The 25903-nt window shown below is 38.6% G+C and overlaps 1 pseudogene; it reads left to right on the top strand.

Annotated features, from left to right (window-relative positions):
- Positions 1 to 1099: 1099 nt before the first annotated feature.
- LOC110558129 (nucleosome assembly protein 1-like 1) overlaps positions 1100 to 25903 on the top strand; it is a 30745-nt pseudogene continuing 5941 nt past the window's right edge.

Genomic DNA, 25903 nt, shown 5'->3' with positions numbered 1-25903 from the left:
TCTTTTTTTGAAAGTATTAACTGAAAGCTATATAGTGACATATATTCTTTAGAAATTTTAGAGTTATTTTACCAAACTGTGTGTGTGCTCCTTTGTGATTGCTTGTGCTTAGTGTTTCAGAGACAAAAACCAAACACATCCCTCTCCAAATGGTTTTCTCTATCCTGATTGCATGAAATGTACACAACATACCACAGAAAATAACTTTGGCCTATTATACTGAACCTATTACCTATGTCACTCATCATATTCTTATCCATGATATTGAAGAACTAATATCATTACATTTTAAATAATTTTGGTAAATTTTCATAGAAGCAACATGATCCAAAATTTCTATCCTATCAGAAAGGAACAACTTTGAATATTTGAATTTGGAAAATCACAAGTAAGAAACTCATGTTTAGCAATTTTGAAATGTTCATTACATGCAGTATTCATTTATTACAGCAGTTTTCTAGTAATCAAATTGTAAAATAGTTCATAATAAAAGAATCTAGAAGGATATATATCTCTATCTATCTATCTATCTATCTGTCTATCTATCTATCTATCTATCTACATCAGAGTTAGCTTGAGCCTGAGGTTCTAGGCTAAAAAGGCATCAAATCTGATGCCTTGACTTATGAGAGAATAAAGCAATATTTAAATTATTGCACATGTGACTGCTTGTTCAGTGTGTATGTGTGTGTGTGTGCATGCATGTGCGTGTGCATACGTGTGGATGTTAAGGGCTTCTATGCATTTGATTAATTCTAAGTTTACATAATGGCAAAATATCGTTTCCATTCATATTTTGTCCATTTTGGGGTGCAAAATTGAGTAGATTTAGAGAAATGACAGGGTCATATAGAAGGGAATTTTATCTATAAAAGCAAAAGGAATGTTTGTTTCTGTATAAGAAAACAAAATACTCCAGTATATCTCAATTGTGTTTGTAAACTTAAGGGTAAAAAATTTAAAATATGGATGTTATTACCTAGTGTTGTGGGTGGAATGTCTCCTCTGAAATCCCAGTGTTGTGAATGTGATCCTAGCAATGGTTAAGACATTTAAGAAGAGATTTGCCAATTGCAGCTCTGCCTCATTTATTCCCACGATGGGATTAATGGCCATCGGTGGAATTCTGGAGTTCAGGCAGCACTGGATGATCTTGTAAGATTATATACAAATTCAATAAAGAGGCAAGTTGTTAGTACAACAATTATATAGAAATTAAAATCAGAATAAAAACGCACAAAATCAGAAACCATAATACCATAAAGACCAAAAACACAAGAAATGCCTAAACAAAGCAACAAGAGACCAAAGGTCTACAAAACTGAGTTTGTGAAACCGTTGTCTTATGACACATGACTTTGGTGGCTGCTGGGTACCCTAGTAAGGGGAGCAGGGGCTATCTCTGTCTTGAACTCAGTGTCAGGCTCTCTAATCACCTCTCCCTGGGGCTGCAGCCTTTCCAGGCCACATAGGAGGACTTTGCAGCCAGTCCTGAAGATACCTGATAAAACAGGGTCAGAAAAAAGGGGAGGAGGTCCTCCCCTATCAGTGGACTTGGAAATGGGCAGGAAGGAGATGAGGGAGGGAGTGTGGGATTGGGAGGGAATTAGGGAGTGGGATACAGCTGGGATACAGAGTTAATAAAATATAACTAATAATAAGAATAAAAAATAAAATAAGAAATGCGGCTGTATGCACTAAGGCTGTTTTTTTTTTTTTTTTTGTTTTTTTGTTTTTCAATGCAGTTTATTCAGGAACCTTGAACAATCCTCGGACCCTGGGGAAAGCCAGCCCACAGCTTAAATAGCCTCTGGGTAGCCAACCCAGGCGTGCCACGTGGGCAATGCAGATAGGTCCACATACATGGAAGCAAGCCAGATCCTCAGCCTTAGCCAAATGTGGAATTGTTCGTGACAGAGAGCACTCACCATCGGGAAGGTAGAAGGCGGAAACCAGTTCCATCTTTAAGGCACAGCATTCCGCAGCTCTCTACAGTTCCCCCTTTTTATTTTAGACGCATCAGGCAAGAGTAGAGGTCTGATCTCTGATATTAGAAATAAATGAGAATTTTTCCTGTGCTGCAAATCTGTCTAAACAATTGTCTAGCTATATTTTGGGTAATTGGACTGGAGAATTAGATACTACGATGGAGCAGCTGAGAGTGGCCATTGTCACAGTAAATTCTACCAGAGTGGACGCAGGACTAGCCACAGGATTATCATCATGGATTGCTGCAGCCATGAATCATCTGAAGGAATGGGCGGGCATGGGAGCGTTAGCAGGCCTTCTGGTGTTGGTCTCCTTGGTTTGCCTGTGGTATATATGCAAGATTAGAGTCTCACAACAGTGTGATGCAGCCATGATCATTCAGGCCTTTACAGCCATTGAAGCAGGACATTCTCCCCAAGCATGGTTGGATACCATAAAAAGCTAAAATGTTACGCTCAGGATGCGAGGCTAAGCACTGCACTCAGGGTCAGCCGCTTTCGAACCAGAGAAGAGCATGTCTGGTGCATGCGGGTTGATGCCCCAGGTCCCGCCTCTGAGAAAAAGGTATCAGACGGGTCTGATGCTCTTTGGGTGGATGACACCTAAATGAACATCGGCACTAAGGCTGTTTTAAACCAAATGATTTATCATTGCAATTTGAAGTATACAATGCAGAAAAGACACCTGAAAGGAATGAAAATACACTTTAATCTAAAAGCCAGCTGCCAGGATACTTTAATCTAAAAGTCATATTACCCATGAATACTGAGAAGAACTAGACAGTTACTAAGCATGTATGAATGTATGGAAATTAATCCCACTTATCTTATCTCTCAGTGTTGAATATTCTTAAGTGCTTGAGAGGTAGAATGCAATTTATATTTTAATTCTTAAAACGCTCCACAAGTGTGTGTATGTATGTGTGATAATGGGCATTGTACCCATGGCCTCACACCTGTCAGGCAAGGGCTGTACCAACTAATCCACATCTCCATCCCTTCACAAGGATACCATCACTGTCTGCTACAATGAGATGTTCTTCTTATTGAACAATAAAAGGAAAATAACAACAAAAACTCAAATCTTATGGATATAAGCTAAAAAAAAACAAAAAAAAACCTTTACTAAATAACGTCTCTCAAAAAAAAAAAAGAACATGCAATGCCGCAACTTTTTAATACAGTTCCTCATGTTGTGATGAACCCAACCACAAAATTATTTCATTGCTTCTTCATTTTTTTCTCTGTTGAAGACTTGCAGTGATTCAAATTTTATTTTTTATTAATTAAATGTTTATTATTTTTATGTTAATTACAGTGTATTTACTTTGTATCCCGGCTGTAGCCCCCTGCCTCATTCATTCCCAATCCCACCCTCCCTCTCTCATCTCCTCCCTGCCCCTCTCTAAGTCCACTGATAGGGAGGTCCTTCTCCCCTTCCATCTGACCCTAGATTATCATGTCTCTTCAGGACTGGCTGCCCTGTCCTCCATAACTGTACTTTTGCTACTGTTTTGAATTGTAAATTAAATGTCTAATACACAGGAAAACTGCTACGCCAGCTCTGGGAAAGACATTTGACCCCCAAAGTTTGAGAACCACTGCTCTAGAGATATCAGCCCTCACCAGACAACTCAACCTTACTAACTCGTTGCTCTTGAAATTTACAACCTTGAAACAGGGAGGAAATCCTTTGCAGTTCTCCCTCAAAATCTTCACCAGAATACCTGCTTATAACCAATCCTTACTAAAACATACCACTTAAAAAGGATAAGAAAACCTAGGGGGATATATATATATATATATATATATATATATATATATACAGACATATTATGAAGCTTACACATAAAGCATAGAGGAACCACCTCAGGCTCAAGCTAAACTCTGATATATATATAATTTCCAGATTTTTATTATGAACTATTTTACATTTGATCACTAGAAAATGGCTTTAATAAATAAACAATGCATATAATGAACATTTCAAAATTACTAAACATGAGTTTCTTACTTGTGATTTTATAAATTAGAAAGGCTTTTGGAAACAAAACATAACATTCATGTTATTTTGGTTTATTGTTGTTGTTGTTTATCATGTATTTTATTCACTTTACAACCTTGTAGCCCTTTCTCTCCTCTTCTCCCAGGCCCACCCTCTCTACCTCCTCCTTCCCTCTTCCTCAGAAAAGGGGAGCTCTTTTTCCCATTCACCCCAGCTCATCAAGTTGCATCAGGACTGAAAGTGTCCTCTTCTCCTGTGGCCTGTCAAGGAAGTCCCTCCAGGGATCTAAAAGCTAGCAAGTAAGTCCTCGTTGGATACAGTCCCCTTTCCTTACTAGAGTAGCCACTTGAAGCCTAAGCTGCCCATCTGTCACATCTTTGTAGGGGGCCTAGATCCTTGGTTGAAGCTTCCATCTCAGAAAACCCCTCTGAGCCCTGGTTAGTTAGCTGTGTTGTTTTTCTTGTGAAGCTCCTGTCACTTCCATGTCGTGTCCTTTTCTCTTTCCTCCCACTATCCCCAAGACTCCCTAGGCATCGACCAATCTTTGGCTATGAGTCTCAGCATCTGTTTTAAGGCACTGGGTAAAGCCTCTCAGAGGACAACTCTAACAGACTCCTGTCGGCAATCTTAGCAGAGTATCCTTCATAGTGTCAGTGGTTGGCACTCTCAGATGGGGTGGGTCTTTGGTTGGGCCAAGCATCAGTTGGGCATTCCCTCAAGGTCTGCACAATCTTCTCTGTCATTATCTCTGCACATCTCATAGGTAGGGTAAATGTTGGGTTGAAGATTTATCGATGGATTGATATTCCCTGCTCTTTACCAGAAGACTAGTCTAGTTAGAAGATGTTGTCTTCAGTCTGTATGGCCTCTGCCACTAGGAGTGTCTGCTTGAATCCCCCTCATATCCAGAAGCCTACCTTGACTTAGGCTCCCAACTTGTCACAGAGATGTCTCCACCCTCGGTTTCTCTTTTCTCTACAGGTCTTCTGTCCTCTTGCTCTCGCTCTCCTCAGGTCTGATCTCCCGTCTCTTAACTCTCTGTGCCCCCTTTCCAACCTTGTTCCCTCTCTTCAGCCATTACCTCTGTCTATAACTCTGATATTTTAAAGGCATATTTTGAGGCAGAATCTTGCTGTACTGCCCAGGCTGGTTTCGAACCCACATGCAATCACAGGCAGGCTTAACATTACCTAATTCCCTCTTTATCTGTAGAAATTATAAGTGTTTGACACCACACACAGATAAATATGTGTGTGTGTGTGCATGTGTAAAAGTTTCTTTGACCTTATTATATATCATTTTGATATAGCTATAACTACCTATATGATATTCTAAGGGTTCAACTGTTTTCTGTAAATAATAAATATTAAATATAATTGTCTGGGCCCCTTTCTTTGGTTTCTCCCATTCATTCAATTCTTTAATTCATGTATTTTACAATTCATTAACTAGTCTTAACTCATGATACTGTCAGGCCAAAGGCACCTGTCGCTTATGATCAGCATTTTTTAAGCCCATTCCTCTTCAATCAGACAATATATAAACTTAAAATTATATGCATTATTATATAATTTACTTTATTTTTTAATTTTGGTTATTGACACCGGGTCTTTGGCTGTTCTGGGATTCACTTTGTTGTGTAGGCTAAGCTAGAACTCAGAGATCCACCTGCCTCTGCCTCCTGAGTGCTGTGATGTGCACCACCACCTCCTGTTTTTATATTCATTATTTTAAAATCTTCCCATATTGTCAGCAAATGTCTCTGAGCACAGAATTTTCATTAAGGTATGGATTTCATAACTGTCTCCATCTATAGAACTAAAACTTAACTTTCAACACTCAAATGAATGTCTTTGTTCCTAGGAAAACATCTATAATTAGTGCTTTGGTTAAGCTTTTGTCAACTTTGACACAAATTGGTGTCATCTGAGAAAAGGGAACCTTTTGGAGAAAATGAGACTGACCTGTAGGTAAGCTGTGGAGCATTTCTTGTTGAATGATTGATGTGGTGGGTCCCAGCCCACTGTGGGAGGAGCCATCCCTAGGCTGGGAATCCTGGGTTGTCTAAGTAACTATAAACAAAACTTTACTTCCCCTAGTCATCTGTGTCAGTTATTTATCACAGCAAGAGGAATTCAAATGACATTCTTAAGCTATATTGTCTGACTCCAAATGAATTTTGAACCTAACTCATATAATACCCTGTAATTTTTAATTCCTGTTTGCGGATTCTTTGTTGCACTATGAGTTCCAGAAAATCAGCATTGGCAAGTCCTGTGTTTTAATTCTTCAGCAATCAAGACTGTCGCTGGTACCATGGGAGTCTTGGCTGTAAAACTCTGAATTTTAACTGCATTTATGTCATTTTGTCTCTCCTCCTGGAGGATTCAAAGTTGCAGCAAAAGCAGGAGCAGTAAAAGTTATGAAATAAAAATGTGAAGACAAAACTTTTGAAAGGAGAGTCTTTTGTACAAACCTGTCAACTCGAGTATTGAGATGTTTTGATGCTGGCTTCTGTATCTTGTGGGAGAGACAGACAAAATACAATCCCTATGTTGCTGCATTTTTAAGATGGTAAGGCAGCCTATGAGAAAGCACTTACTTTCCCACAGGGATTTTAAACCAGTCTCAGAGATTTATAGCATATATTCTGGTTGATTGATACGATGAACAGTTCCATCCATAACCTTACAGCTAATGCTGTGCTGGGTTATATATAGTAGCAATTAAGGCAGATAAAATGGTCAGATAAATTGGATGCCTTGAGTTATCTTTTGATTCATAGTGATTTTCTTACCTAGACACTTCAGGGTATTTGAACAATGGCAAACATTCCCCTTTGGAAACTTGCCTGCTTTGAGTTCAACATTTGAATAAGGAGAGAGAGAAAGAGAGAAAAAGAGAGAGAACACCAGTATTCTTTGAAGGAAGAAGGAATAGAAATTTCCTAAGAACATGGCTCTTTCACAAAGTAACAAAACATGTAGACTCTCCAAGCAAAGGAATTTGATAGTTACTTTTATGGGGAAGCGTGAGAAAAAAAATGTAGATAAAACTGGATGGAATTTTTTGCCTCAAAAATTATTGCTACGGTTCTGAAAGCCAAAGGAAGGATTTTTGAACAATATAAGGTGACGGGAAAATAAGTGCCCATCAATTGATGTAGCTTCAAAAACCAATTCCAAATTAAGATTATAGTGCCACTTGCAGGAAGTAAAAATGATGCAAAAATAACCCCTACATATTAAACTGTCTGTGTGTAAGAAATGTTTTCTAAGTACCACCTGCCATCAGCTGGAGTATGGATATAAACTGGGTAGAAGCCAGCCAGTTTCCAGCATGTTTTATGAAAGCAAAGAAATGTAGGATTCCATGACACTTCACATTTCATATTTAACACGCCAATGGAGAACTCTGAAATGAATGACATGTGAGAGATTAACTAATGAATGTTTCTTTTACAGTCTGTCCCTGCACATACTCTCTTTTTGCTGTTAGCAGGATTTGCTCATGGTTTGCATGAGCTTCTTCTAAATGGTGATCTTAATGGAGCTTCCTCAACTGCTGTTACTGGTTTCATGAATTTTGAGCTCTCTAAATCAGGCTTGTCTGCCCTGCCAATGTTGCTTTCCCCAATCATTCTGCTCTGTGAATATAATTTTCATACACCATGTGACAGTCTTCACAGTTCCATTTATATGACCACCAGTTCCACTGCACATAAAGAAATCCCTTCTCATTAAACTCAAGTATCTCCAGGGTGACATTTATCTACACTTTAGAGGTTCCCTTGAGGTATAAAAGTCTTTCAAGATAGATTTCTGGTAGTTGAGATTTAAATGCATGTAATTCCATATTACATTTGTGACAGTGAAATTCTGCAGTGTTTTTGTTGCCACTTGTTTTTCAGGCTTCCCTCAACCATATTCTTGTGTGAAGTCTCTGCATCAAGTAATTTGAGTCACCTGATGCATCCTAGGAGGCTCTGGAGAACAGCCTTCCCTAGGGTCTTTTCACCCAGGGTTTTCCATCAGAGGTGCCTTATGACCTTTTCTGTCTGTGGAATTCAGATTAGTGTTGTAAAACGAGGTCCTAGAGTGAGTCCATCTGTGAGGCTTCCCTGCTCAGAACCACACTGTCTTTCCATTCTGACCTGCTGTGGACTGAAGGAGACATGCAAGTGCCCCATCAAGTAAGAGAATGAAAACATTTAATCCCCATAACATTTAACTCTGAATAACCATTTTCCCTTAATGCCCAGTTCTATTTTGAATGTCTAAAGACTTGCTGCTTATTTTTCTTTTTAAAGAAATAGTCACACTAAATAGCCAAGACTAACCTCCTGACTCTGATCCTCCGGACTCTGATTGTTGTATTCTCTGATTAAGATGTGATTTCATTTTACTTTATAGCATGAAGATTCATGCTCTTTTCCCACAGAAATTCAAATACTTGTAGGCCCTACCACAAAGAGATGGAGGAATGGACAGATAGATAGATAGACAGATAGATAGAGAGATAGTATATACATTAATGGTGAGATATACATAGATATACATATACATAGATATACATAGATAGCTAGATGCATAGATAGATAGATGATAGATAGATAGATAGATAGATAGATAGATAGATAGATAGATAGATAAATAGATAGTAGGTCGATAGTAGATAGATAGATTTTGTTGAGCACAAAACTGGGTATTAGAAGCCCTGTGCCAAAACCAGGATAATCTCCTATTCCTTCTTAGATTTTTATTGTTCTACATCCACTGATAGACATTTGTTTTGTCATTTTTATATTGTTCATCTCTATGTTTCATTCTAAATTATAATCACTGTACCAGCACATTCCTTAATTTTATGTTGTATCTAATCTGTTTTAATGTCACCATGTATTTTTAATTTCATACTATGTTTGTTCACCTCCAGGAATTTCATTTTCATCTTTTATATATTTTCTTTATTTTCCTCCTTTTATTTACATGTTTCATTTCTAAGCATATCAAACACACTTTCACTATTTGTTCAACTGCTATAAGCTACTAATTCTGTCCCATACCCATTTCTGTATCGGTTTGTACTGACTGTATTTAACCCAACATGCGATTCTTCCCATTTGGTATATCTATATTATTTATTTGTTTGTCACATTTCATAAAAAAATTATCATTCGTCATTAGTACGTTTCTTTAACATTGATAAGTTTTTCTCTGGATCACAGATTACTCAGAATCAACTTGAATCCTTTCTAGGCTTGTTCTCAGACTTCAGTAAAGCGTTTCGTGGTTTTACTGTATATAGATCAGCCTATGGGTTTCTAGATTTAAGACACTTGCGTTTGTTTAAGGACCTGTATCATGAAGAGCTCACAGTGCGACTATTAGGAACAACTTCGCTAGTTTTATAGTCATCGGACAGATGCTTCATACCAGATTCCCATGAGGACCTGCAACGGAGCCCTGGGATACTTTTCTTCTGCAACTTCTTCCTCTTTGGTAGTTGGCTCCACAGATCTCTCTCTCTCTCTCTCTCTCTCTCTCTCTCTCTCTCTCTCTCTCTCTCTCTCTCTGTCTCTGTGTGTGTGTGTGTGTGTGTGTGTGTGTCCTAATTCTGCCTTCTCCACTTAAGCAGCCCCCAAAACTTCTGCCCTCCATTCCTTCAACACTGAATGTAAACTGCTCCTAGGAAGCAAGTTAGACCCCTTAGTTGTTTGTCACTCTTTAATGGAATACTCTGCGTGAACTCATGCTCAATGTGCAGAAGGTATCATTCCTGCAAATGGGTGGGTCAGTGGGTATTTATTTCTTACAATGACTTATGGCACAGATTCTGACCATAGTCTCTTTTACAAAACATCACTGTGGAACATTTGTAATGTTACACTGATTAGGGGTAAGACAATGACCCACTGACTATATGCATCCTTGATATGTCTTTGTCTATGACTTTTAGGCTATGCCTTAAATTTCTTGTGGGAGGTTACTGGAAGAATATCTGAAAGGAAAACTGGAAGTGGAGACAGGGGGAGAGAGAGAGGGAGGAGAGACATACAAGAGGGGAAAAGAGAACAACTTTTAGGTAGACATTGGCACTTACCCATTTAAAAGAAGTTATCATTTTATCCACATTCTTTTATTAGTGCTATAGAAAACAACAACAAAAAAATGAACAAAAGAAAATAAGAACTGAAAGAAGGCCAACATACTGGAAGTAAGAAAGAACATTTAGCATCAGTTTTGTTCTGTTGTAACTGACTGTTATAAGAAATTGTATGTTAGGTTTTGAGAACTTCACTTCTTAATATGCAAATAGTTTTAGCCTGTCAAATGAATAGTTCACAAAACAAATCCAGAATCTCTACTGACCATGGTCCCCTTCCATTCTGTCATTTATGAGCTATTCTTTTCTCTGGATGACAGTTTATTTTAGCTTGTCAAGTCCCAAACTCAATTTCCTCTTCAAAACCTCAAGCCTCACAGGCAGAAGTATTGCATATCAAATGAAAGATACTTAATGGCTCTAGAACACCACAAGCTGCCATACTGAATTTACACAGTGACATATATCTCTGTTGACTATGATTCAATTTTGAAATATATTAAAACATACATAATCAAAAGTATATTTGTATAATTTTAATGAAAATATTCAAATAAACATATTATGTAAAATTACTTAAAATATATAGCTGCCTACACAAGTCAGTATATTAACTTTTCTAACAAAACATTGAGTTTATTACAGCCCACATATTAGCTCAAATACGGTAAGGTGCTGAGTATTCAATATTCCCTCCTTAATAAGATAACCATGAGTGGGATAAAGAAAGAACGAAGGTGCCATCTTAACAAAGGGACAATAAAAAATGTTTTGGGACAAGGCTTCATGTTAACAGTAATAAGTTTGTTTAGCCAGCCACAAGCTGAATTTCTAAAGGATTTCTTCAAAGTCTCTTTATAGTTCTGTGTGATTTTTCAGGTAAGTCTATAAGCCTTCAGCTTTTACTTTCAGAATTTTCCTTGAGGTATCCCTTCAAATCTATACTGGAAATAAAGAATTATGGATTCTACTCTTTATACTGATTATATTAATTTTGGTTCAATACAGATTTAAGTAGGCACTTACTAGTTGCCTTAATATAGTAGCATGAGAAATACCATACCTAAGATAATGACTGTAATTAAAAAAATAAACAAGACACAACCCTTCAGGAGAAAAATGTTCTTTATACAATATGGTACTTGATCAATCCAATATCCAAGTTTTTATTTGGCTCCAAAACCAATTAAAATTGATGAGTGTTTGATTTTATATGCCATTTAATTTAAATAATGTACATCTTTAAAACTCATCAAAGTAGATGTTTCCTGCTATTTCAAGTGAGGGTACCCATGAATACAAATACTAATAAAAGGACTATAGGATAGGTCACCAGGAAATTTAAAAACTAACTTCTTCCATATTTACTTATTTGTTTATTTATTATAATTTGAGATAGAATCTCCTGCAACCAAGACTGGTCTTGAATTTGTAGTAGTCCTCCTATTTCAGTCTTCTTAGTGCTGGAATTATAAAGGTATGGCACAACACTCAGCTTTCCTTTTAGTATTTTTACATAGACAATTTACCTTGAAGAAAAACAATGGATAAGGAAAACGTGTAGTTTAAGAATGATAACAGGTAGAGACAACACTAGATAATACATTGATTAGAACCACAGGTCTTATAAAAATCAGATAAACAGCGAATTAAAGCATTCTCTGAATGGAAAAAAATATTTCAAAAACAAGTTCAGAAGCATATGCTTGAAGTTATAACATTTTTACATATAATAAAAAGGTGGATAAATTATGTAACAAAAGAGATACACACTAGAAAGGATCATTGATTTTCTTTCTCTTTTGCCTATCATTTAACACACACACACCCTTTAGCAGATATATTTATCAAAATATCACTACTTTATAAACTCTTAAAGGTTAAGTTCAGGGACAAGAGAGATGGCTCAATGATTAATAATACTGTCACTTTTTTAAGTCTTTAATTTCTTTTAATTTCTTTATTTATTTATTTTATTTTTATTATTAGTTACATTTTATTATTTTATTAACTCAGTATCACAGCTCTATCCTGCTCCCTCATTCCCTCCCAATCCCACCCTCACTCCTTCATCTCCTCCCTGCTCCTTTCCAAGTCCACTGATTGGGGAGGACCTCCTCTCCTTTCATCTGACCCTGTTTTATCAGATATCTTTAGGACTAGCTGAAAAATATTTTTTGATATATTTTAAAGTTTTTCATGGGTTAGCTGCTACAGGTTTTTGCTGAGGATGTCACAGTTGTAACCCCACTAATATGTCAGATATCTTATCTCATGATACCCTTTTATTTCAACTCTGGGGAATATTAGACACAACAAACATTTAGAAACAAACTATTAGGGCTTAGAATTACTAGAAAGAGTCCATGTGATTACCAGTGCACCATGGAAATGAAATCCTTAAATGAACACACACACATACACACACACACACACACACACACACAGAGAGAGAGAGAGAGAGAGAGAGAGAGAGAGAAAGAGAGAGAGAGAGATTCCTATCTGTAACTAATTATGTGTGTGTGTAATGTGTGTAGTACATGTGGAGGTCAGAAGAGGGCCTATAAGATATGATAAACATAATGAAATCTATACACCTAAAGAAGATAAACAAGAAAAAGGACCTGGGGTAAGATGATCAATTCTCACTTAGAAAGACAAATGGGATGTGCATTGGACATAGGAGAAAACAAATAACAGGACAGGAGCCTACCATAGAGGGCCTCTGAAAAACTTTACCTAGCAATGAATCAAAATATATTCTAAGACTCATAACCAAACCTTCGGCAGAGTTCAGGGAACCATATGAAAGAAGGGGGAGTTAGTATGATGTAGAAAATATAGGAGCTCCACAATTACCAAATCTATCTGGGCACAGGGGTCTTTTCTGAGATTGTTTCTCCAACCAAGGACAATGTATGGATATAACCTAGAACCTCTGCTCTGATGTAGCCCGTGGTAGCTCAGTAACCAATTGGTTTCCCATAGTAAGGGGAACAGGGACTATTTCTAACAGGAACTCAATGGCAAGCTCTTAACCTCCCCACCCCCCAAGGGAGGAGCAGTCCTGCTGGGCCACAGAGGAGGACTTTGCAGCCAGTCCTGAAGATACCTGATAAAACAGGGTCAGATGAAAGGGGAGGAGGTCCTCCCCAATCAGTGGACTTGGAAGGGGCAGGGAGCAGATGAAACTAATGACACAGGAGAAAAAGACTTCTTGCTGCCAATAACAAAATTCCTTATCACTGGCCGCATACAGAGAGAGAACAATATGTCTTAAAATCTTGATATGTGTTTATAGAGTTTAGTACATTCAAAACATTTTGTATTCATTCTTAAAATGTAATATAAAATGTTAGCAACCATTTTCCCTAGTGTTATTTCAGCATAATATTTAGAACATTATCAAATGAAAAAAATGGTTTAGTGACTGAGTAATAAAGATGTGACTAGGTAACAGATATTGTAATAGAATTGACACATTGTATCATGCAAAAATATGATGCATCATATTTTAGAACATGTTTTAGTGGTAGATAATGCAATATAATTTCGAACATAGCTCACAGGCTTTGAATTAGCGTTCCAGTCTCAATGACCTGTATTTAGCATGATTATATTGGGGGAGTACATCTTTTAGTTTCTTTTTTTTTTTATTTTTTTTATTTTTTATTTTTATCAGTTACATTTTATTAACTCTGTATCCCAGCCGTGTCCCGATCCCTCATTCCCTCCCAGTCCCTCCCTCCCTCCCTCCCTCATCTCCACCGTGCCCCCTTCCAAGTCCAGTGATAGGGGGGACCTCCTCCCCATTCATCTGATCCTGTTTTATCAGGTATCTTCAGGACTGGCTGAAAAGCCCTCCTCTGTGGCCTAACAGGACTGCTCCTCCCTTCGGGGGTGGGGAGACCAAAGAGCCAGTCATTGAATTCCTGTTAGAAATAGTCCCTGTTCCCCTCACTTTGGGAAACCAATTGGTTACTGAGCTACCACAGGCTACATCTGAGTGGAGGTTCTAGGTTATATCCATACATGGTCCTTGGTTGAATGTCAGTCTCAGAAAAGACCCTGTGCCCAGATATATTTGTCCTTGTGGAGCTCCTATCCTTTCCCCATCAGACTAACTCCCCTTCTTTCTTATGATTCCCTGTACTCTGCCAAAGGTTTGGTCATGAGTCTTTGCTTTGAAAACACTGCTAGTTAGAGTCTTTCAGATGTGCTCAGTAGACTCCTGTCATACGTTCAATGCACATCCCATCTGTCTTTCTAAATGAGGATTGATCATCTTACCCCATGTCCTCTCAATTGATTATCTTTTTTAGGTGTATAGATTTCATTATGTTTATCATATCTTATAGGTCTATATAAATGAGTATATCCCATGTTTGTCTTTCTCCTTCTGGGATATTTCACTCAGAATGATCTTTTCTAGATTCCACCATTTGCCTGCAAATTTCATGATTTCCTCCTTTTTGATTGCTGAGTAGTATTCCATTGTATAAAAATACCACAATTTCTGTACCCATTCCACCGTTGATGGACATCTGGGTTGTTTCCAGGTTGTGGCTATTACAAATAGAGCTGCTATAAACATGGTTGAGCAAGTGTCCTTTTTGTGTACTTGAACTTTGGGTATATACCTAGCAGTGGTATAGCTGGGTCTGGAGGAAGCACTATTCTTATTTGTCTTAGAAAGCGCCAGATAGCTTTCCAGAGTGGTTGTACCAGTTTACATTCCCACCAGCAGTGGAGGAGGGTTCCCGTTTCTCCACAACCTCTCCAGCATGTGTTATCGCTTGAGTTTTTCATCTTGGCCATTCTGATGGGTGTAAGGTGATATCTCAGGGTCGTTTTGATTTGCATTTCCCTGATGGCTAATGAGGATGAGCATTTCTTTAAGTGTTTTTCTGCCATTCGATATTCCTCTGTCGAGAATTCTCTGTTTAGCTCTGTTCCCCATTTTTTAATTGGATTACTTGTATTGCTGCTTTTCAGCTTCTTTAGTTCTTTGTATATACTGGATATTAGTCCTCTGTCAGATAAAGGGTTAGTGAAGATTCTTTCCCAATCTGTAGGCAGTCGTTTTGTTTTGATGACGGTGTCCTTTGCTTTACAGAAACTTTTCAGTTTCATGAGGTCCCATTTATTGATTGTTGCTCTTAGAGCCTGTGCTGTTGGTGTTCTGTTCAGGAAGTTGTCTCCTGTGCCAATGAGTTCTAGGCTGTTCCCCACTTTTTTTTCCAATTGATTTAGGGTATCTGGTTTTATGTTGAGGTCCTTGATCCACTTTGACTTTAGTTTTGTGCAGGGTGATAAATATGGATCTATTTTCATTTTTCTGCATGTAGACATCCAGTTGGTCCAGCACCATTTGTTGAAGATGTTGTCTTTTTTCCATTGAATGGAATTGGCTTCTTTGTCGAATATCGAGTATTCATAGGTGTGTGGATTTATTTCTGGGTCTTCTATGCGGTTCCATTGATCCTCCTTTCTGTTTCTATGCCAATACCATGCAGTTTTTATTACTGTTGCCCTGTAGTACAGCTTGAGATCAGGAATGGAGATACCTCCAGATGATCTGTTGTTGTACAGGATCGTTTTGGAGATTCTGGGTTTTTTTGTTTCTCCATATGAAGCTGAGAATCTTTTTTTCAAGGTCTGTAAAGAATTGAGTTGGTATTTTGATGGGAATTGCATTGAATCTGTAGATTGCTTTTGGCAGTATGGCCATTTTCACAATGTTAATCCTACCAATCCATGAGCACGGGAGATCTTTCCATCTTCTGATATCTTCTTCGATTTCTTTCTTCAGAGACTTGAAGTTTTTCTCAAACAGGTCTTTCACTTGCTTGGTTAAGGTCACACCAAGGTACTTTATGTTATTAGTGGCTATTGTGAAGGGTGTTGTTTCCCTAATTTCTTTCTCAGCCTTTTTGTCTTTGGTATATAGGAGGGCTTCTGATTTTTTTGAGTTGATTTTGTATCCTGCCACTTTGCTGATCGTGTTTATCAGCTGAAGGAGTTCTCTGGTTGAATTTTTGGGGTCGCTCATGTATACTATCATATCATCTGCAAATAGTGACACTTTGACCTCTTCCATTCCGATTTGTATCCCCTTGATCTCCTTTAGTTGTCTTATTGCTCTGGCTAGGACTTCAAGTACTATGTTGAAGCGATATGGGGACAATGGACAGCCTTGTCTTGTCCCTGATTTCAGTGGGATTGATTTAAGTTTTTCTCCATTGAGTTCGATGTTAGCTATAGGCTTGCTATATATTGCCTTTACTATGTTTAGGTATGTGCCTTGTATCCCTGATCTCTCCAAGACTTTAAACATGAATGGGTGTTGGACTTTGTCAAATGCTTTTTCAGCGTCTAAGGAGATGATCATGTGGTTTTTCTCCTTCAGTTTGTTTATGTAGTGGATTACATTGATAGATTTCCGTATGTTGAACCACCCTTTCATGCCTGGGATGAAGCCTACTTGGTCATATTGGATGATATCTTTGATGTGTTCTTGGATTCGGTTTGCAAGTATTTTATTGAGTATTTTTGCGTCAATGTTCATAAGAGAGATAGGCCTGAAGTTCTCTTTTTTTGTTGGGTCTTTGTGTGGTTTAGGTATTAAGGTGACTGTGGCTTCATAGAATGAGTTTGGTAGTGTTCCTTCTGTTTCTATTTTGTGTAATAGCTTGAGGAGAATTGGAGTTAGCACTTCTTTGAAGGTCTTGTAGAATTCTGCGCTGAAGCCATCTGGTCCAGGGCTTTTTTTGGAGGGGAGACTGTTAATGACTGCTTCGATTTCCTTGGGAGATATAGGGCTATTCAGTCTTTCTACCTGATCTTGACTTAGTTTTGGTAGATGGAATCTTTCAAGAAAATTATCCATTTCATTGAGATTCTCAAATTTTGTGGCATATAGGCTTTTGTAGTATGACCTAATAATTGTTTGGATTTCCTCAATGTCTGTGGTTATGTCCCCATTTTCATTTCTGATTTTGCTGATCTGGATAGTTTCTCTCTGCTTTTTAGTTAGTTTGGCTAAGGGTTTGTCTATCTTGTTGATTTTCTCAAAGAACCAGCTTTTTGTTTCATTGATTCTTTGGATAGTTTTATTTGTTTCTAGTTGATTGATTTCAGCCCTTAGTTTGATTATTTCCAGCCGTCTGCTCCTCTTGGGTGTATCTGCTTCTTTTTTTTCTAGGGTTTTCAGTTGGGCCATTAAGTTGTTTGTATGTGATGTTACGAATTTCTTCTTGCAGGCACTTAGTGCTATAAATTTTCCTCTGAGCACTGCTTTCAATGTGTCCCATAAATTTGGGTATGTTGTGCCTTCCTTTTCATTGAATTCTAGGAAGTCTTTAATTTCTTTCTTTATTTCTTCCTTAACCCAGCTGTCATTGAGTAGTAAGTTGTTCAGTTTCCATGTGCTTGTCGGCTTTTTGTTGTTTCTGTTGTTGTTGAGGTCGAGCTTTAGTCCATGGTGGTCAGATAGTATACAAGGGATTATTTCAATCCTTTTGTATCTGTTGAGGCTTGCTTTGTGGCCCACTATATGGTCTATTTTGGAAAAGGTTCCATGCGGTGCTGAAAAGAAGGTGTACTCTTTTGAGTTTGGGTGAAATGATCTGTAGAGGTCTATTAGGTCCATTTGATTTAGGGATTCTGTGAGTGCTTTTATTTCCCTATTTGGTGTCTGTCTAGTTGATCTGTCCCTTGGTGAGAGTGGAGTGTTGAAGTCTCCCACTATTAAGGTATTAGGATCAATGTATGATTTAAGCTTTAATAATGTTTCATTTACGAATGTCAGTGCTCTTGTATTTGGGGCATAGATATTCAAGATTGTGATGTCCTCTTGGTGGATTTTTCCTTTGATGAGAATATAGTGGCCCTCCTTATCTTTTTTGATTAACTTGGGTTGAAAGTCTATTTGATTAGATATTAGGATGGCTACTCCAGCTTGTTTTCTGGAACCATTTGCTTGAAAAACAGTTTTCCAGCGCTTTATTCTGAGGTAGTGTTTATCTTTGTTGCATAGGTGTGTTTCTTGGATGCAACAGAATGTTTGATCCTGTTTCCTTAACCATTCTGTTAGCCTGTGTCTTTTTATTGGTGAGTTGAGTCCATTGATATTGATAGATAATAGTGACCAATGCATGTTAGTTCCTTTTGTAATGGAGTCGATGATCTAACCCTGTTTCATTGCTTGTTTTCTTTTCATTTTTGTTGGGACATTATCTGTATGCCCTGTTTTCTTGGGTGAATTTGTTTTCATTGGATTGGAGTTTTCCTTCTAGTATCTTCTGTAGGGATGGTTTGCTGTGTAGATATTGTGTAAATTTAGTTTTGTCATGGAATATTTTGTTTTCTCCATCTATGTTGATTGAAAGCTTTGCAGGGTATAGTAGTCTGGGTTGACATTTGTGATCTCTTAGAGTCTCCATGATACTTGCCCAGGCCCTTCTGGCTTTCATAGTTTATGATGACAAGTCCGGTGTGATTCTGATAGGTCTACCTTCATATGTTACTTGGCCTTTTTCCCTTGCTGCTTTTAATTTCTTTTCTTTGTTCTGTAGATTTAGTGTTTTGACTATGATGTGACATGATGTGTTTCTTTTCTGGTCTAGTCTATTTGGAGTTCTGTAGGCCTCTTGTATATTTATGGACATCTCTTTCTTTAAGTTGGGAAATTTTTCTTCTATGATTTTCTTGAAAATATTTTCTGGACCTTGGAGTCTGGAGTCTTCTTTTTCGTGAATTCCTATTATTCTTAGATTTTGTCTTTTCATAGCATCCTTGATTTCTTGGATATTTGTGATTGGAACTTTTCTGATTTTACTTTTTCTTTGAGAGAAGTATCCATTTCTGCAAGTGTGTCTTCAGCTCCAGAGATTCTCTCTTCCATCTCTTGTATTCTGTTGGTGATGCTTACTTTTGTGGTTCCTGATCTTTTCTCCAGGTTCTCCAGCTCAAGGGTTTTCTCATTTTGTGTTTTCTTTATTGATTCTAATTCTGTTTTCATGCCTTGCACCATTTCTTTCATGTGTTTGAATTTGGATCCTGTCTCTCTACGATGGCCTCTATTTTTTTTTTTCATTTCCTTCTTATATGCCACTAATTTTTCCTCTACTTGTGTATCTATTTGTTTGGCTATGTTTGCCTGTGTTTCTTTAAGGATATTGTCTATTTCTTCTTTCTTTGCCTCCAATTGACTGGCCATCTCTTTGAAAGACTTGTTCATTTCCTCCTTATGAGCTTCAAATAATTGGGCAAGCATGGCTTTAAAATCATTTTCCTGTGCTTCTGCTGAATTGGTGTATCCATTGATTTTGGGGTTTGCTGGTGAAGTCATGATGTCCTGATTTATGTTGGAAGTGTTCTTTCGCCTACCTCTGGCCATTGGCTTATCTGAAACCTTCCCTGTTTGTTTTTGGATTCTGCAGATCAGACTGGTGCTGTCTCTCTCTGGTGTCTGGAGAGTTCTTCAGGAAGCTGAGCACTCTCAGCGTGTGCTGAGGACTAGCTGTACCTGTGGGAGGAAAGTACGCAGGCACAAACGGGGCAAATGCAAGTGTGTGTGTGTGCGCGCGCGTGTGTGTGTGTGTGTGTGTGTGTGTGTGTGTGTGTAAGTGTGCGTGGATGAGTTTCTCGAGGGACAGAGTGATGGCTAATGTTGAACCCTTGAGTGTGTGGGAGGGGCTCTGCACTGTATATGTCGCAGGCGCTAATGATGATCGCAGCACAATTTCTGGCATTAACTGTCTTAGCTCCTCAATTATGCCCACAGGTCAGGAACTTCAATGTCCCTAGTGCCCCTCTGTTTCCCAAAGTGAGTATGTGGGTGGGAGGGGGGTTCGATGCCTGGCTTCTGATTTAGAAGGACCCAGGATCTGGGGAACTGCAGATTCTCAAGGGTGCACTCACTTACAGGCAGGTCACTTGGCAGAGATCGTGGTATCTGGGTCTCTCTGCTCTCTGGTTTGGCCCTGCTTCTTTGATGTGTTCCGCCAGTTCTGTGCTGCTGTCACTGCCAGGTTCTGAGGTCTTGCTGCAGCTGGAGATTTCAGGGTGGTCACTTCAGCATGGATGGGGTAACCAGGCTCTCTGTTCTCTGGTTTGGCCCTGGTTAGTCTTAAACTGGAGGGCTGTGGTGCCCTGCCAGTTCAGTGCTGCTCCGCTGCCACGTCCTGCTGTAACTGGAGACTGGGTTGCTAGTCCCAGTGCTTTGTGGGAAGTCCTGGGGTCTCTTCGTTGTACTCTCCAAGCTTGGGAGACCCAGCGCCTGGTGTGTCCAGGTTGTATGACGTTTCTGCCTGGTTTTGGTGAGTATACAGTGTATTCTCTGTCACTGTGGGATTGGGCGGGCCGTACTGTCAGTGATCGGGATCCTGTGGAGCTAGTATGGTGTCTAGCAGATTCGCGCCCTGGGAGGATGGTGCAGCCGCTGCGCGAATCTGGGACTCCGGGGCACGTACTGCTGGCTTTTGTCTGCCACTAAAGTGCTTGGGGCTCCGTTTCAGCAGCTGTATACCCCAGGAAGTTAGGTCTGCGCTGAGAAAGATGAGTCCGCTGTGCCGCTGTGCTGAGGAGGAAGGAGGTCTGGGGGAAGGGAGTGCCGCAAGAACAAAGGATCATTTCTCTCCTTCCCCAAGCAAGTCTCCGGGTGACCGGAGGCCAAAGTTTTCACCTCCTGCGATGTTCTCTGGTGTTCAGAAAGCCTCGCTGTGGTTTTCCTGGGTTGGGGGTCCTTCCATTCTCCAACTCAGAAGATCAGGTATCCCACTGCTCAGAAACTGTGTGTGCTAGTCGCCATCTTGGCTCCGCCCCTTCATCATTTTGTTTCTTTGTATCTTGTATTTATTGTCTATAAAATTAGGAGAACAATCTAGTTTCCTTGTAGACAAATACGACAATGACATTTCCTTGGTAATTACTCACACTATTGCTTAAGACACGACTAACTTATGTCATCAAATGTGGATAAATCATGCTGGTGCCTCATTATGTATTTCATGCCTTCTGACTAGCATTGATGGTGCTGGAAGTTACCTTGCAGGCTACCAGAGGAGAAAAGTCATCAATAAGATCCAGCTACAAATCCTGCTACTTGTAACAATGGCCTGCCTACAAGATACACTGGTGCAACTGCAACACAAATGTTTTGGAATTAAACACCACCTCAGTGGACTCCAGACCCACTCAATGATGTAGAACCAATACATGAATTACACACAAAGCCTCATTCCTAACCAAGAAGCTATTTGCAACTGATACCAGACCTCTACTCTTGCCTGATGCGTCTAAAACAAAAAGGGGGAACTGTAGAGAGCTGCGGAATGCTATGCCTTAAAGATGGAGCTGGTTTCTGCCTTCCACCTTCCCGATGGTGAGTGCTCTCTGTCACGAACAACTCCACATTTGGCTAAGGCCGAGGATCTGGCTTGCTTCCATGTATGTGGACCTATCTGCATTGCCCCCGTGGCACGCCTGGGTTGGCTACCCAGAGGCTATTTAAGCTGTGGGCTGGCTTTCCCCGGGGTCCGAGGATTGTTCAATGTTCCTGAATAAACTGCATTGGAAAAAAAAAAAAAAAAAAGAAATAAGCATTCTCAAAAAAAAAAAAAAAAAAAAAGAAAAACAATTTTCTCTAGTGAAGTTTCATTTAGTATATCAACTATACACTAGGGCAGATTCCATGCCCAGTAGTAGTTGGCAAATAGAAAATGCATTCCATGTTTTGTTATTGTTGTTTGTTTGGTAGGATTTTTGTGTTCTTTTTGTTTTGTTTTTTCTTATTTTTTGTTAGTTTTGTTTTATTTTAAGAGAAAGAAGAACATAACATTGGTTGGGTAAGAAAATGAGAGGATCTAGTGTGTTGGGAAAGGGAAGAATAATATGATCAAATGATATTTTATTTTAAAAATTAAAACACAAATTATGTCTTAGTCTCCATGTCATATCTTCTCTAAATTACCAATCAGCACTGTAAATATCATTCTACTAGCCTGACATGACATGTCGGGGGGGGAGAGCAGCGAGGAAGACAATGCAGCTACTCCTGATGAGACCTGATAGACTAGGATCAGGGGGAAAGAGAGGAGGACTTCTCTTATCAGTGGACTGGGGGAGGGACACAGGTGTGGAAGAGGAATAGAGGTTACGTTTGGGAGAAGAGGAGGGAGAGAGCTTCAGGGCGGCACAAAGTGAATAAACTGTAATTAATAAAAATAAAAAAATTCAGTATTCAAAAAAAATGGACAAACCAGAACAATATCCCAGAGAGAGAGAGCAGAAGGTCAGTATAAAATCCTACCACTAGCTGGAGAGCTACTGGCATTTAAAAGCTTCTGGGAGAGGAAAGGTCATTTGTCTTATATGATGAGTGTTCTCATGTTCCTTGGGTCACACAAATATATCCAGGGACTCATACAGAAGAATTAACTACTGGTGGAATATCAAAACTCTCAACGAATGTTCATCCTGGCTAATAGTAACATGACATATTGAAGTATGCAATACTATAAATCAGATAAATAACCTAACAAAAAATGGTCCATAAGTATAAATGAACTTCATAAACTAAAATAATAACGAGCAAGAAGAGAGTAACAAAAAATATGTTGAGTGATGTAAGCTATGGAAGATTCCTGATAGGCTCATATTCCCAGGAAAAACAGCAAGGAATCTGAGAAAAATGAAACATGAACACAAAATTTCGAATTGTACAGTAAAAAAGGCCAAGATGTAAGAAAAACCATTGACCATAATGTTCTAACTTAATGTGGCTGTGATGGGATTTTCTGACTCTTATTTTTATGTGTCATGTTTGTTAGTTTGATATAATATTCTATGGCAATAAATGCATTTTATCCAACAAACTAAGTGGGAAAACTGGAAGTTAGTTACACAAGTAATGGCCCTTAGAGTGATAACATGGAAGGCAGAGTTGTGGTATCTCTCTCTCTCTCTTCCCTTTCCTCTCTCTCTCTCTCTCTCTCTCTCTCTCTCTGTGTGTGTGTGTGTGTGTGTTTGTGTGTTGAGTGTGAAACACTGATATATATGTGGAGACTTTAGTTTTTCTGCCAGCCTTCATGTTAGCTTCTTTCTTTCTCCCAAGATACTTCTGTGTTTAGGAGAGCACCCTGTTGAATGTGGGTGTTTTCATCCTGAGTGTAATTATCCAGCTCCTTTGCTCAGTCAGCCAAGGCTGTGTGAGAGGAATAGCAAACTGGATGTTCCACACAGATGCTTAATTAATCCCCTTGTCTTACCTTCTGCAAGAGTGAAAAGAAGACCTCCCTCAGCTAACATAAAAGTTTCTGTTTTCCTCTTCTAGCCAGTGGATCACTTTTCACTCTCCTCTGCCTTCATCCCTTAAGATTTTTATGTACCTTTTTACCTTGTTTTGCTTTATTGACTCTTCCTTTCCTTTAAGATCTGTTTCCCTTACATTATACAACATTATTTTAAAAGGACAACATAGTCTGTGTATTTAACGTATCAAAAGAGTACAGCAGTAAATATGCATGTTCACTCTGCTGTCTTGACCTAGGCTCTGTAATTATTTTCTCGTGAAAAAGAAAAAACAAAAACAAAACAGCATATAGTTGATGTCTCTCTCTTTATATCTCTACCTACCTATCTCTCATCTGTCTATAATTTATCTATGTATCTATTTATCTATTTATCTATCGCCTCTCACCAGAGAGAGACAGACAGAAACATAGACAGAAACAAAGAGAGACAGAGATGGAGAGACACAGACAGAGGCAGATTCTACACTAATTGAATTTCCTTTTACTCTTTGTTAAATGACTTTTATGATCAGAGTTAGAATGCTGGAGAACTAACCATGTACAGTAACAATTTGCTCACAATTAGAGAAAAACAATGCAGGCTAGAGAGATGATTTTGAGGTTAAAAACACTCACTTCTTTTCCAAAAGACGCAACATGTATACCCTAAGGCTCAGACACTTGTAATTTCAGCTCCAGGGAATACCACTCCCATTCTTGGTTTCCATGGTCCCTGCACTCACATTCATAAATCCACAGAGACAAACACCACCACTTACCACTACCATCACAACAACAACAAAATACTTAAAAAAGAGACAGATTGAGAGGAGTCCATCCTACTTTCTTAAATCTATCACTCAACATATTTCTTGGACTTGTTTGAAGACTATCAGTGCAAAGACAACTTGTGATATAAGCCTGATCTTTGGCAATTAACAGAGAATGAAAAAACGACCAAACCAAGTTCAGCAAACGCCTGATAGCACTAAATGAGCAGAATAGTTTTCAGCTGATCAACTAAATCGGGATTAATTTTCAAGGAAGTAATTATTTTTCAGAGGAATTGCTTTACATCTGAACATCAGGATATCCTATGGATAAACCACAACACATGAAAGTTGAGTGAGTCTCAGGTCCTTAGAACTATCAAACATTTCTCGTTGAAATGACATCAATGTAGGACATGGTTATCTTTATCTTCTAAATTAATTGGAAACTCTTCTTTAAGGTGCAAGAAATAAAGGTCTTTATTTTGTTGAGTGGGTTTTTTTTCCTAGTATTTCTTTCATGAATACAATGTAACATGATTACACCAACCTCACTTTCTTCCCTTTCCAATTCCCAGACTGTTACACCAATACGCTGTCTCCAACTTTACTTTTTTGTATAGTAATCAAGTAGATTCAGTTAATGTTGCCTGTAGGATCATTAAGCTGTTATCTACCACTGATAGCTCCTCAATAGAGCACAGGGTCTTGTGTGCATCTACCTATTGTGCAGAAATTTTGCAATAGTTTGACCTTATACAGGTCTTGTGCAAAAGCTATGACCTGTGTCCAAAAGACAGAATTTCAGAGCTCTCCTCTCTGTCTTCTGACTCTTACATTCATTCTCAGAGATTTGGTGGTGGTAGCAGTGGAGGAGTTGATTCTCATGTCCTATTTAGGGCTGACAATCAGCTTCGTCCTCAGCTTTTCACCAGTTGCAAATCTCTTTATGGGCTACCGGCCACTGTTAAAAATAAAAAAATAAAAAATAAAAAATCTCTGACCAAAATTGAGAGCAGCTCAAAAATTATTTGAGTATATACATACATTTTCAGCCAATTGTATAGCATAACCATTTAGTGAAAAGAAAATGGAAGCTTGTAGACTAGGTCCCTATGACATGACATCCTTATCTATAGACTTTTGACTTGAATCACAATAGCAGACATGAAATCTCTCCTGTAGAACACACTTGCAATCTAATCAGAAAGAGATTATCACAATAGCTTGCATGTTGCATCACAATAGCTAGCATGTCAGTATTATAGTATGTAGGCTCCAGTAATGGGTAAGAACAGCATGTCTTCAGGTTGTATAGGATATTTCATCACCACCAAAGCCAATAAAGAGGGTAAGTCTTCCTGGTCATTTTGAGGTTGGCATTTTTATGTCCTGAAGCCAAAGTTGTGGTATGCTCAGGAATACAGTCTTACCATCTAGTTATTGCATATAAGCAAGGCAAATGTCAATAGACAATGTTGTTTTGAGGTCCTCTGGGGCCTCCATGAAAAACAACTTATAGAAAGTGATCCCATGTATTGTACTGTAAGTTTCTTTTAGTTAACCATGTCCTCTATGCAAATTTTTCTACAAATTCCTAAATTATTTTTCTTTCCAGCTGAGTATTATTGCATTGAGTATTTGTGCTGTTTCTTACGGATTCATCTGTTGATGGACATCTAGGTTAAATATTTTCTCAAGCTGTTGTGAACAGAGCAATAAATATGGGTGCACAAGTTT

The sequence above is a fragment of the Meriones unguiculatus genome, chromosome 10 (genome assembly GCF_030254825.1).
Source record: "Meriones unguiculatus strain TT.TT164.6M chromosome 10, Bangor_MerUng_6.1, whole genome shotgun sequence".
In the NCBI taxonomy this organism is placed as follows: Eukaryota; Metazoa; Chordata; class Mammalia; order Rodentia; family Muridae; genus Meriones; species Meriones unguiculatus.
Note: the sequence above shows the minus strand (reverse complement) of the source record. Positions and strands in the feature narration are given on the sequence as shown.